This window comes from Carassius gibelio, chromosome B19, assembly GCF_023724105.1.
Source record: "Carassius gibelio isolate Cgi1373 ecotype wild population from Czech Republic chromosome B19, carGib1.2-hapl.c, whole genome shotgun sequence".
Lineage (NCBI taxonomy): Eukaryota > Metazoa > Chordata > Actinopteri > Cypriniformes > Cyprinidae > Carassius > Carassius gibelio.
Window position 1 is genome coordinate 18,794,269 of NC_068414.1, and position 14,019 is coordinate 18,808,287.

Genomic DNA, 14,019 nt, shown 5'->3' on the forward strand with positions numbered 1-14,019 from the left:
TAAATGCAATTGCAAGGTGAGCATGGAAGAGGTTGTGCCATCTGTTTAATTTGTTGGCCTTTTTGCTATGATGCTACAGTATAATCTAAGGGCTTGAGTAAACACTACTGTTTAAAAGGTAAATACACTTGCTACGAAACAAGTTGATATAGTAAAATCTCCATCTGATTATTGTTATCATGGTCAAAATCTTTAATAATAATCATAGTCATAATCACAATCATAACCATATCATCAAAATAATAATAAAGTATTAGAATACTCTTACCAATATAAAGCCTAGCCTATAGTATATTGTATTGTATTGTATTTGTTTTTATTTAATATATCAATAACAAATAATAAACAATAAAATAAATATACTAGATATATTATGAACTTACAAGATATATTATCTTTAAATAATTTATTATAATTATTATATTATAATTATTAATTATATAATTATTAATTATTGTATAACAATTCATTTCAACATTTATTAACGAGCCCATATATATTATTATTGTAATATAATATAATATAATACAATCTAGATATATTATTGTATTTATTTTTATTTATCAACAACAAATAATAAACAATGCAATAAATATACAAAATATACACTTACAAGATATATCTATCTTATCTTAATATTTAATATATAATGATAATAATAATCATTGTATAAAAATGCTAATACTAATAATGCAAATTATTGTAAAATAACACAATATAATAAAGTAATAATCATTATTGTAATGTAAATTAAATTAAGTAAATGTAAATGTTTTGTCATTGTCATTATGATTATTATATGTCAAAAATAAAGAAAATAATTTCCAAAGAAAAATAAAAAATAAATAAATGAAACAGTGCGAAAGATTCAGCTATCTATTCAGCTAAAGCAAGATTGATTGCTTCAGTGAATTGTTTTACTGTCGAGGGACTTAACCCATTTCAACATTTCACGAAGACGGACTCCTCCTGGACCGTTTGCGGCGTCTCTTCCCTCAGATCACAGAGAGGAAGTCATCATCTTCATCATCATCATCATCCTCACACGGACTCAGATGGCCCGCGGCGCTGCGTCGATGAAAGTGGATATTTAAGGCAGCGCAGAAAGCAGTTCGCATTCACTCTCCGCGGCGCGCGGCCAGAGAGGCGGGCGCTCTACAACTCACTGACAAATAATGTCTTGCGAACGAACGAGGCTTCATATAACATGACCGGAAGGAGAACGAGGTACGGACTCGGTGAGTCCTCGTTGAACGCGGAGGTTTTTTGAGGAGGACGGTGGATGACCGCGAGCTCTCACTTCAGAAGAGCGCGTGTCACTCAACTCCATCTGCAGGTAAGTCAAGACCGACCTCGCACTACTTATCGTTACAACCCGTTTAATCGTGTTGCTACAACTGTTTATTATTTATTTTGTGGATAGACGTTTGTTACTATTATCACGACCACCATTTCTTTCATTATTCGTTATGTATGTTGGAATTAGGCGATGGCTGTTATGTAAATGTTGGCTGTAACCAGCAAACGACTGTTTTCCATTCAGCTAAACGGTTCCTTTATAGCTTTAATTTTATCAATTTGTAAATTAGTTTGTGTTTTCAAGCAGATATCACTGCAACACATAATAGATTTATTTAGCCTATGAATTTCTTGTTTACTCAGCTGTCCTTAAACATCATGTGTAATTTGCATATGATGCAGATTCATTTGGCAGGGACTTGCTTGACTTTGCTCATTGAAGCTCAAAACGTTGCTTGTCACTGACTGCAAAACTATATGCAGGAGGGTTTGTGCCCCCCTAATGTTGCTCTAGCACGATCTACCTTGCCTTTTTAAGTGAAGAAACCCGCTTGTAGTGGCAAATAAAACCTGTCCCCTTTCGCAGATCCAAAATCTTGAGGGGGATGAAGTGTGCTGTCAGCATAGTGGAAACACTAAACCAGCTTGTAGGAGGCAGATAGCTGAGTGAGGCTCTCAACGAATATGTAATGCAACACCAACTCTGATTCTGCTGAGACCTGCGAATAAAGGTTTAGGAGCTGCAGAGGTCCGTGTGAGCCACTCTGATCTAACTTGCAGTCCTCTTATATTTCTGTCACTGCACCCAAATGTATAGTTTAAAAGTGCATACATTTGCTGGCAAAATGACAGATAGATATGAGAGCAGGGAATGAATTGGCACCGTAAGATGTCCCTGTACTTGTCATATCATGCAGACACAATTTAAAAAGCCTCTAGATAGCTGATTTTTTTCTTCTGTGGTGATTTTGCTTCCTCATTTACTTTTGACAATGAAGCAAATCTATAGTGTAAACATTTTATTGAAACCCTGACGTTTTATCCGCATTGAAATCCCTTGCTCTATTTAATCCTGCGATCTGTCAACAGGACAAGAATAGAAGTCAGCATTAAAGCTAAGTGTGGAAAGAACATTTAGTTCATTGAATAGTTTTGGTACAAAAAAACAAAAACAACTCTGTTGCTTTCCAAGATGAATTTCTGAAGAAACAGATTACAGTAGTGACAAAAAAAAGGACAAACACTAAATTATGCAATAAAGAGTATTTAAATATAAAATGTAATAAAAGCATATAGGGAAATAGAAGCATTAATATTTAATATAATCAAATATTATGCATTGTGCACACACAACTATTCACCAAAATGTTGATATTGCCCTGCCCTCGGAACCAAATGGTTTGTAAAGAGGAATAGAAGTTCTTCTTCAGACGTCTAGTGTGCATCTCAAGGGACAACAGTACTGTGACAATGAAGAGAAGACTGCAGTAAGTTTAGCCGCTCTATAGATGTCATGAGGGGAAGAATGGGTTTCATGAGACTGATATACAGATGTTGTTTTCCTCTTACTCAAGTAGACACTTCAAAACCACTAGAACAATTCTGAGGAAGGTAATTAATTGTAAGGTATATGCCGCAGCTAGCAAACCTATTGAACCCCATCAAGAATGGTGTAAACCAGTCTCGAACCATGAAATTGCCCAGCATAATTAGTTTGTTCTTTTTTAAAGAGACATGAGGGTTGCCTCTATTGAGACAGTGAATTGTAACACGCTCATCAAATACACTTCTTTTCAAAGTGAAACGTTGATCATAATTCATAATACCAGTGGAAGCAAGTTCTGACAAATCGCAGTGTGGTTTTTGACAGCGTTTCATTGAGTTTCCATAATCAAATTGATTTAATAAGGCCCTGTTTACTAGGATTAAAACAGAACGTGTCCAGTTTGACTGCCCTGTGAATTAGTTCTCAGCCGGAGGCTCTGCTGTACGCTTCCTCTGGCCGATTGTTCATGGATCTGATTGAAGTACAGTTCCTGTCACTTGACATAGCAGGATGGCTGAGCCTGGTACAGAAGAAGGATGTTTGTTGGCTTGCGGATTGCAGTGGGCTTATTGAAAACTGGACATCCATTGTTTTGCACACAGGAAGAACTGTAAGACTATTTGTTGTGGGACCAAGCACAATAGACCCTCATACTGACCCCAAGGTCACTGCCCACAGCTCTATGTCAGCTTTATAATACAGGAAAGCGTGTCTCTGCACAGTCATTCACATTGTTATCGCCCTTAAACCTCCTCTGTGGGATCTGGCTATTGTTTTGGTGTGTACAGTACACCATTGTGATCTTCGAATGAAGGCATTGCAAGGCAGAACACGTATATGTTTCATTCTTTACTGTGTAAGTGGTTCTCATTAGCTTACATCGATTCTTTAATTACAATTTTCATTAATCGCCTACAGCTCCCTGAAACCATGAAGACTCGTTTTAATCCATTTCATTGAGGCACTGATAAAAAGCAATTCAGGCTTAGCAAAGGAATAAATGCCTAAATAGATGGCCTACTTTTTTTTTTCTTAAAAATAACTTTATAAGCTTTATTGTAAGACAAAGTATTTCAATTCAAGTCTACTTTTTTTGACATTTCCTTTTCCCCTGGGTGCCATAATTCACGCTCAGATCATCTCTATATATATTTTTTGCATTAGATAGGATATTAGTAGCACTTTTTCCTTTACAGTGCCAGGGCACACTCCACAGAACACATCCGGACTCTCTCAGGTCCGTATTATCTTATCGGGTCCAGACTGAATTTCACCATTTTGTCAGCACGTACGTTTTTCCTGCCAGCTCTTCTTTCAGTTCACCTTGCTGGGTCGTCCTTGGACTGACTAAAGTATCATGCGTCTCCCTGCAGTTTCAGAAGTAGGTTGGACCCATTTTCACACTAGGAGCTGTGAGATTTCACTGATTGCCGTCTGTCACCTTAATGGGAGAGAGAAACAGAATGTGAAAATGAGAGAATTTAAAGTTCACCCAAAAATGAATGGTCTGCTATTACACACTCATCCTAACCCATTAAATATACATATATATATATATATATATATTTTTTTTCAGTAGAACACACACACACACACACACACACACATACACATGTAAAGAATGTTCATGCAACTTTTTTCTATATATATATTATGTTCATTTAAGAAACTGTTTTTATTAAGTTGAAAAAAGTAATAATATATATATATATATATATATATATATATATATATATATATATATATATATATATATATATATTCTATAAATGTCACATATATTATTTAATATGTTATATATTTTACAACATTTATTTAGAAAATATTTTCTGTATACACTATAAGTTTAGGGTCAGTAAGACATTTGTAATTTTATAAAAGATTTCTGCTTCATTTGAACAATGTCTTTTTCATCAAAGAAAGTTAAACTGTTTTCTATATGGCAGATATGACAGAAAGGCCTTTTTTGGGGGGGTGAACTGGTTATTTAAGATCATAATGGACCCCACCCTCTCATACCGAACACACATCAACCATATCACTAAACTATCCTTTTTCCACCTCCGCAATATTGCTCGCTTTCGCCCCTCCCTTACCTTGGCAACAGCTGAAATTCTCATTCATGCATTCATAACTTCAAGACTTGACTATTGCAATAGCCTTCTATACGGACTTCCTACCAATCAACTACAAAAACTGCAATACATCCAAAACTCAGCTGCCCGCCTCCTAACCCACACCCGGTCAAGAGAACACATCACCCCCGTTCTCCGTCAGCTCCATTGGCTACCTGTTCACTATCGCATTCAATATAAGCTCCTTCTCCTCACCTATAAGTCCCTCCATAACCTGGCCCCACTCTACCTCACTGAGCTCCTGGAACAGCACCAACCCACCCGCCACCTCCGTTCAGCTGGCACAAACCGCCTTGCTCCGATCGTCCGCACTAACCGACGGACTTTGGGGGATCGAGCCTTCGCTATCACTGCCCCCACCCTCTGGAACTCACTCCCTACATCCATCAGAAACTCGGACTCACTGCCAAACTTCAAATCAGTACTCAAAACCCACCTGTTCAAACTAGCTTTTCCCTAAACCCTTGTTGTTTTGTTTTGTTTTGTTTTGTTTGTTTCCCCATGTGAAGCGTCTTTGAGTGTCCAAAAAAGCGCTATACAAGTTTGATGTATTATTATTATTATTATTATTAAACTGATTTTTTGTATTCATTTGAAGACATTTACAGTACATGGTACTTTAAGAGACTTTCATGGTACATCAAAAAAAAAAAAAAAACAGGACATTAACATGGTACATTTTTAAGCATTTTTATTATGGGTATGTTCTAAATTACACCTTTTTTTTTACCAACCTATCTGTTTCATACCTGTGGGATTTACATACCTGTGATAAAAATGGAAATGGTTTGCTCTGACTTTGTTTGATATCTGAGGAAGACTCTCGAGAGATTTTCTGTCTTTGCTGGAAGGTGCCTTACGATGTCATTAACCTCACTTTAAGCAATTTGGGCCAGAGTGGCTGCATTCCCCTGGCGTGGTCACGCGTGAGGGGTAGGGCTACTCCGATATCAGATGAAACAGGAAGGCTATTTTCAGTGTTTGTGATGGATGTGGTGTTCAAGGCATAGAAGCATTATTTCTCTCTTTCTCTCCTTTACACTCAGTGTGTGCCTCTCTATCTTTTTTGCAGCAAGGCAGCAGAAGCGGGAGAGCTGAAGGTGACCTGTGGCTGGGCCGGGGGCTGCAACACAGGACATGGGAGCTGCCTCTCACTCCCGCTCGTGTCTTGTGTTGCAGCCAGTGGAACTGCTGCACTGTCCACATCAGAGATGGGAGGAAGCATCGCGCTCGGGGAACATTACACTCTCTTACAGCGGCTGCCTCTCAAATCATTGCTCTTCTCATCTACTTCTCAAAGGAAAACACAGCTATTCTGAGTATATTTCTGAATAAAAGACATTATAGCTTTTAAAATAAATGCAAAGGGAAAGCAGCTAGTACTTCTTTGTAATAGGGTAAGTGATGTACCACTCATTTTTTTATTACAAATGTTTCTTGAACAGCAAATAAGCATATTAAAATGATTTCTGAAGGATGATGTGACACTGAAGTAATGATGCTGAAAACTTTTGCATCACAGGAATTATAATTACAAATATCCAATGTAACGCTTTAAACACACAAGATTTTTTTGTATACTATGTATATGTATATCTTTGTATTTTATTCCTGTGATGTAAAGCTGTGTCTTCAGCAGTCTTCAAAAATCATGTCAAATATTGTTTGTAGAACAAAAAACATTTGTAGAACATTTTAACTTTTCAATGAACTGTTCAATTATTAAATTCCTTGTTCCTAGCAGTTCTATCCCCTTTAGTGTGTGCAAACATTTCAGAGTGACGGCGTGAAACCATGTCAACACTGATGCTCCTGTGTTTAGTTTAGAAAAGTGTCAAATGCACACTCTGGCTGTCTGGTGCTTTATTAATGGTCTTTTATCTCCCTCAAGGTTATGCATGAGTAACACACATGAAGAAGTTTGGCTTTACCTCACACACTTACATATAGATATAAAAACACACACAGATAAAGAAAAAGCAGCCTCAGATGTGTAAATATTCAGATCATGTTGCTGCTCTGCCAACTAAGACCTGTCAGAGCTGAAGAAAGGCAAGCTGCGCTGCCCATTTAAACGTGTGAAATGAAGTAGTTTTCTGTCAGGGATGTCACTTGATTGGAATTTAAATCCAACAGTAGCTCAAAGAGAATTGTTTGTGTCAAACGCATTGTGATGGGCTGAATTCTGAATGCAGCATGACAAGACAAACTGCTTTTATCTGGAATAGGACAAAACTGCATTCAGCAAACAGTGCTCTCAGTGGGCTACAACGTCTAACATGATAAGAGCAAAAACTGACAAAAAAAATACATTTTGTCTAGTGCTGTCAAGCGATTAATCAGATCCATGTAAGTACATGTATATAGATTTTTTAAATATATACTGTATGTGTGGGTATTTATATATGCATAATAAATGTACACAGTACACACACATGTATTATGTAAATAAAACGTTTATTTTGAATGTGATAAATAGTTTTTTCTAATATATTGAAATATATTTTTATGTAAGGTTTACAGCATGGGTTAATGTACAGTCAAATGATCGTTATCAGAAATAAACACCAATGTTAGTCCCTTAGTTTATAGAAGCTTACTACAATGTAATAAATAAATGGATAGAAATTTGATTTGAATTGACTTGATATGGTTGAGAGACATGAAACTAGCAGCTGTTTCTATGCAGTATATTTATTTACACAGTTCAAAATATTAATGTAATGTAATATATAATGTAATATAACTGAATATATATTAAGTTATATTATATAGTGGCCAAAATTATCAGAACACCTGACAGATCTGAAAATATTGACCCTTCTTTTGCCTCCAACACATGGTTTAATTTCATAATGTTCACGAAACATGCAGAAGGTTGCTCTGAGCACAACGAATATCAGATGAAGCGAGTTGTACTGTTTTTGTCCATTTTTAACTTTAATATTTGGTACGTCCACCTTTATAGCAGCCCATCTCCAGGCATAGTGTCAATATATTTCCGAACTTCCTTTGAATGTATAGTAGATCTGTCCAGTTTATTTTCCAACTCGCCCCAAATTTGCTCGATGGGGTTGAGGTCAATGTTCCAGCAGATTACTTCCGTTGCAGGCAATAGTTCGTTTTATGGGTATTGTAATGGCCAATTCAACAAGCACAAGACAAGCCATCAGCCACAGCCGAGACGAAAGCCACATTTGACAAGCAGTGATCTGCATATCAAAGTCTTTCTGCTCGGTGTGAATCGTGAATGTGCATCTTTGCACCTGGCTGTTGACAGTACATCCATCCAGCCAGAATGCTTTACTGTGACAGACTGTGTAAGTTATGGGTACAGCGGCTGGTATTGTCATGCCCGTCCTCTTGATTACCCTTGCAGCATGGACTAGAAAACACAGCTCTCTCATTGGTAGAGTCAGGTAGCTGGCTCGCTGCCTTGCCCTTTAGATTTGTACTTAACCTGAGTCTGTAGCTGCATTTCATCAAGCCGCGTCCAGGTGCTGGTGTGAATGCACAAAACGAAGTCGCCACTCAGCAGATCTATAAATCAAGCTCTTTATCAGCGATATTCACTCGTATCTATTTACACATTCAAGGTCAATATTGCATGTTAAGTTAGGGACCTTCAGAAGGAGCGCTGCTTTCTCAATATATCTCAGCTTTGTGAAATATTAGGTGTTAACATCTAAACTGGTTTATTCAAGTCAAAAATATTCATGATGACTGAATCTACTTGGCTACTTTGTTGACATAAAAAACATTGTTCACCCAAAAATTTAAATAATGATCATTTGAAGAAATGATTTGCAATTTTTTTTTTTTTTTACTTAATCAAAATAACCAAACTGCAGTTTGATTGAGATTGGAATGCACAATGAATTTTTTTTTTTTTTTTTTTTAATTATAAATAAAAACTGATTTATCCCTTATTGGAAATGAACTCTTCACTTGATTTTATGTTTATTTATCAAAATCTATATAATTTACATGAAAGAAGATATATAAAAAAAAAAATCTGTTTTTCTTTCTCATAAGAAGTCAATAATAACAAACTGTTTGGTTACCAACAAAAATAAAATAAACTTATTTTATTTTTTATATAAAATGAGGGTAAGAAGCCATGCAGTTTGCACCATGGAATAATTTTGTTTTTCTTTTTTTTCTAACAATTCCAAGTTTATATCTCTTTTCTGACTTTATATCTCTTTTTAAAAAAAGTTGCAATTCCTTTTTTGTTTCCACAAAGTCGCAACGAATGTGAGTGAAACGTGAGCAGACAGGTGACAGAATTTTCTTTTTGGTTGAACTATTTCTTTACGGCAATAACTGCATGTTTTTAGGAGTAATACAGCCTGGAAAAATAATAGTTTCAAATAACAGTGAGAGAGAGTGATGTGGGTTATTAAAAAGAGATCTCTACTCCATTTGTTTCTATGATAGCTGTCGCTTGTCAGAGTGTTAAGACCTTCTGGTGCAGTAAAAAGACTACAGCGTGAGAGAAAATGGGAAGAATGACTGGATGTCCTTGACAAAGCGCTGAGCATTTCAGATGTGTGGGTGAGTCTCTGTTAAAGCATTCAGCTGTGACACAGTGCACAGACTGAGAGAGTTTTATTGCTACCTCTGCACGCCGAACCCGAGTGCTCGAGTCAGCCTTTGATAACACAAACATCGCCCTGCACTCGCCTCTGTTGGGCTTATGCCTATAATGGGAGAAATAATGGCCATTGATTTAGCAAAAACAACCCGCTATTGTACAGTAAAATTTTGGCACACAAATTATGTTATCAAAGCCAGATGCTGTGAGCTTATAAAGGATGAACAATGACTGTCTAGGTCAGAACAGCGAAGCCACGTGGTCACCAATATAAAGAACTATAGTCTCTGTGAGAAAATAGCAATAAAGGATGTGCTGTTAATGTGAGGTGTAATGAAGTGACTTTGTTGTGCTAAATGTAGCAAACAGTTTTTCATATCGACTGATCGTCCCAGTTGTCATCGTAAAACATTAAACACTCGGAGTGGAAAGACAACTGCGGGAGGTGCAGCGGAAACACGGCGAGGTGAAATGGAGGACAGGAAACCAGACAAGGTGACTATCTGTGCCAGTCTCTTTCAGACTGCTGACTACATCACACACACTCCCCTTCTCTTCTCCATCATGGTTTATTCATTCCTCATCCGAGGGCAGCCGTGTCAAGAAAAAGCCTATATATGCTTAGTGGCAAAAGTTATCCATGTGTTAATTGAGCCAAAGAGTACTTTGTTCATATTGTCAGTGTCTTCTTCAGTCAGCTGCTGCTCCAAGTCTCGTTCAGACCAACCAGATCTCATGGAAAAAAGAAGTAACTATTTCATGAGGTGGCATTTTTGTATGAATTTATATAATGCAAACCCTAACTACCTCTCAGAACACTTTAACAACCACACAGCAAAGCCATGGCAAACCCACAGGTAAAAATGTGTTACAATCATGTTGCTGGTGAAACAACCGTTTAAGTCTGAATGTTGTTGTCTCATGTAAACTCATAACATTTTCCAGAGTGATATTCATGCGAGCGCTGGGGATGTTGGTGTGATGGCCAAAAACCATGAAAGCACCTCAGCATGCAGCAGCACTGAAGGATGTCATTGTACTCGCTTTTGATAAATGTGAGGGGGAGTGAAGCAAGGAACAATTCCAGCAGTGTTATCAGGAGCAACCAGGCAGAGTCATGGGGCCCCATCTGCAGGAACGAGATCGTAGCCGTGTTGCTCTCCTTCCTGCGTGAGCGTGACTCATTCAGCTGGCAGATTCTCCAGAGCATCTCCTAGACGGCCATCTTATTTATTGATAAAGACAAGTGACACTGTTTAATCAGCAGCATCATCTTTTCTTATTATCACCCCACAAATATAACCCATGTTTATGCCCACACACGTATATGTGTATATATATATATATATATATATATATATATATATATATATATATATATATATATATATATATATATATATACAGTATATTAAATATTGTAAAAAATAAATAAAATATGTATTATGTAAAATTATATATATATATATATATATATATATATATATATATGTGTGTGTGTGTGTGTGTGTGTCTATATGTGTAAAAATACATACAGTTTTACACATAGAAAAGTTTTATTTTTGTTTCACTGCTTCAAATTTTATTCACCTGCATGTTTCATCTCATGTTGTTTGCACTTTTTTTCACCTCACAACCTTTTTTTTGATGAAAAAATCTCATGATTGTTATTAATGAAATGAATGTGACAGCTGAGCAACCAAGGAGCCCTTCATAGACTCTCAGTAGCACAACGCGGCCTCCTTCATTCACAGAGGACAGCTAGCAAAGCTTCCTCTTAGTGTCATGCTTCATTCCATCTACGTTTTCACCCTTTGTCTATAATGCAGCACAAGCAAACAGTTCTGCCTGTTGCCAGGATGCCGAGTTCAGGTTTCTAAGGTATTTGATAGGGTTTAGAGAGGTCAATGGTTGAGGCGAACACCCTGAGAGGACTGCTTTTGTCACGGCCACTCTGTTTGTTCCAATGCATTCTGTGGTTTCTTTAACAAGAAGAAAGTAAGAAATGAGGTAAACTATACAGGCCCTACATACAATTTCTACTCTGCTGCAGAGTAAAATAATCAGTGCAGAGACAACTCTCAATAGACCGCTATCCTGGCCGGAGAATGACTGCATGGCATGCCGCTTCTGTAACCCTGGAGCTGCTGTCTCCTCGAGATTAAGAATGCCACAGCGACCTCAGTGACCTTTCTTTAGAAGCAGACGTTCTCTTTTCCTTAAAAAATAGAAGTATTGTACTATAAGTGTTGACTATTAATAGACCTTAATAACGCCTTGGTGTGTGACTGTGAATATCTGCTCCCCTGGGAAATTCAAATCAGAGTCGTTCACCCTTACTGTGTCCTTCACCAAATAACCATAACAAGTCAAGTCTTTTTTTTTTTTTTTTTTTGCTTACAAATCTTTTCAGACTCGGCAAAGTCACAACTTGTATCGTTATTCTTTGGGAGAGCGAGCCAAACTCCATATGAGACAGTTCAAACGAACAGAGTAAATCTTCAGTGAGATCATCAGCTGGAGACGTTTTGTTTTGAAGTCTGGCTATGATTTATAATGCTGTTAAATGCTTGCGGCCTTACTTTTCCCAACATATCTGATGGTATGACAATAGGTCTGGCGGGGAAAAAATATTCTCAGTCAAATGCTATAAAACTTGACGACGATTTTGCAGAACTAGAGTAGCTACTACCTTGGTGGGGTTTTTGGAGAATAAAATTTTCCTTTTAACTTAACTATTAAAGAGAAGTCAGATTCTCACATTATGCTGATTGAATATTTAGTGAAAGGGAAACGGATTTGATCTACTAATAAATCTGTTAAATGTCACGAGATTCAGACAATAACCACTAGGTGACAGCCTTCACTTCATCAACATGGCAGAGGAGAGAGATCCACGCTTCTACAGACGGACAGATTGAAAATTAAACTGTCATTTAAATTGTTGGTGCTTTACTGTAATATACTTTTTTTTTTTTTTTACTTACACTGCAAAAAATATTTCTCACTTAGATTTTTTTTGTCTTGTTTTCCATTTAAACATCTAAGCAAGCATTCTTAAATCACGATACATTCACTTATGCAGAATTAATTCAAATATATCAGAATTAGAGATTTAATGCTTAAAACAAGAAAAATATCTGCTAATGGGGTAAGAAAAATAAACTTAACTCAAAGAGAAAATAAAGGCATTTTTCTTACCCTAATGGCAGATATTTTCTGCTTGTTTTAAGCAAATAAATAATTACATTTTCCATTTTTGTTTCCATTTTTCCCCAGAAAATATCTTGTCTTTTTGATTCTCAAATAAATTATCTTGATTTAGACATGTTTAGACATTTGTACTGTAAAACAAGACATAAATATATATTTTTTTATTTTGCAGTATATTTCTGTTAAATATACAAGCCAAGGCAACATGCAGTATGCAGAATTACATAGTCCTCTAAAAGAATACAAAAATAAAATAGTTGGGGAAAACGTTTTTTTTTTTACTTCCATCTTTTACTTCCATCATTGAAGTTTGCCAAAGTATAGAAATGCACACACAACATTGATATAAATGATTACAGGTTTTAGTACAATTATGTTCCCCTTTATTTTCAGAAAAAAGCACACCTCGAGGTCTAGCACCACTTTGCACAGGCTTATTAAGTTTGTGCACTGAAGAAAAGCGGTAATGTAAGACACATACTTTGTACAATGTGTGCACCTATCTAGTAAAGGTTGCTGGAGATCTTATCATGGAAATAAAACTCCTTCTCTCGCAATGAGACCAAAAAGGAAAATCAGTTGGTTTTGGCATGGAAAAGACAGCAACACAACTGGCAAAATATCAAACTGGCAAACATTAATCCTCAAGGTGCAATCCAAAATCCTAAAATGAAAACTGAAAACGTCTGGTACTGAACATGCAGTACATCGGCAGACAAACACTATACTGTAGCTTTAACACCACAATAATAATTACATTTGTAGATATTAGATGTTAAAATCAGATAATATGTGATTCTAAGAATGTCAAGGATGTGATAGTTAACAATTATTAAACTATTCAGCTGCATCAGTGTTTGTGAATTTGTTGCTTTGAAGCATGTGGTGTTTTCTGTAGTGATCTGTCGGACAGCAGCTCTGAAATGAAGGGTTGTGTCTTTAAAAGCTGTCATGCTTCACAAGCACCAGATGGAGTCCGGCACTAGCAGGACATGATGGGGAGGACATACCAATCCTTTCCAAAGAAATCAAACTGGGTGTGGAACGTGTAAATGTCACGGTTCATAAGAGAAGGATTTTACAATGGCCTTTGTCACTTTAAGGGCATCGCCGTACATTAGGGACAACAAAGTTCTCTTGATCTTGCACCACAGAAAAATGTAATAAAAATATTAAAATGTAAATAAATAAATAAATAAAATAGTTATTTTTAATGATTAAATACAAAA

The 14,019-nt window shown here is 36.5% G+C and overlaps 1 long non-coding RNA gene across 1 annotated transcript; it reads left to right on the forward strand.

The window, feature by feature from the left end:
- Positions 1–1,056: 1,056 nt before the first annotated feature.
- Positions 1,057–7,418, forward strand: LOC127979524 (uncharacterized). Its single transcript, XR_008158803.1, has 2 exons — positions 1,057–1,336; positions 6,053–7,418. It is a non-coding gene; the product is annotated as an uncharacterized LOC127979524 (long non-coding RNA).
- The last annotated feature ends 6,601 nt before the right edge of the window (positions 7,419–14,019 follow it).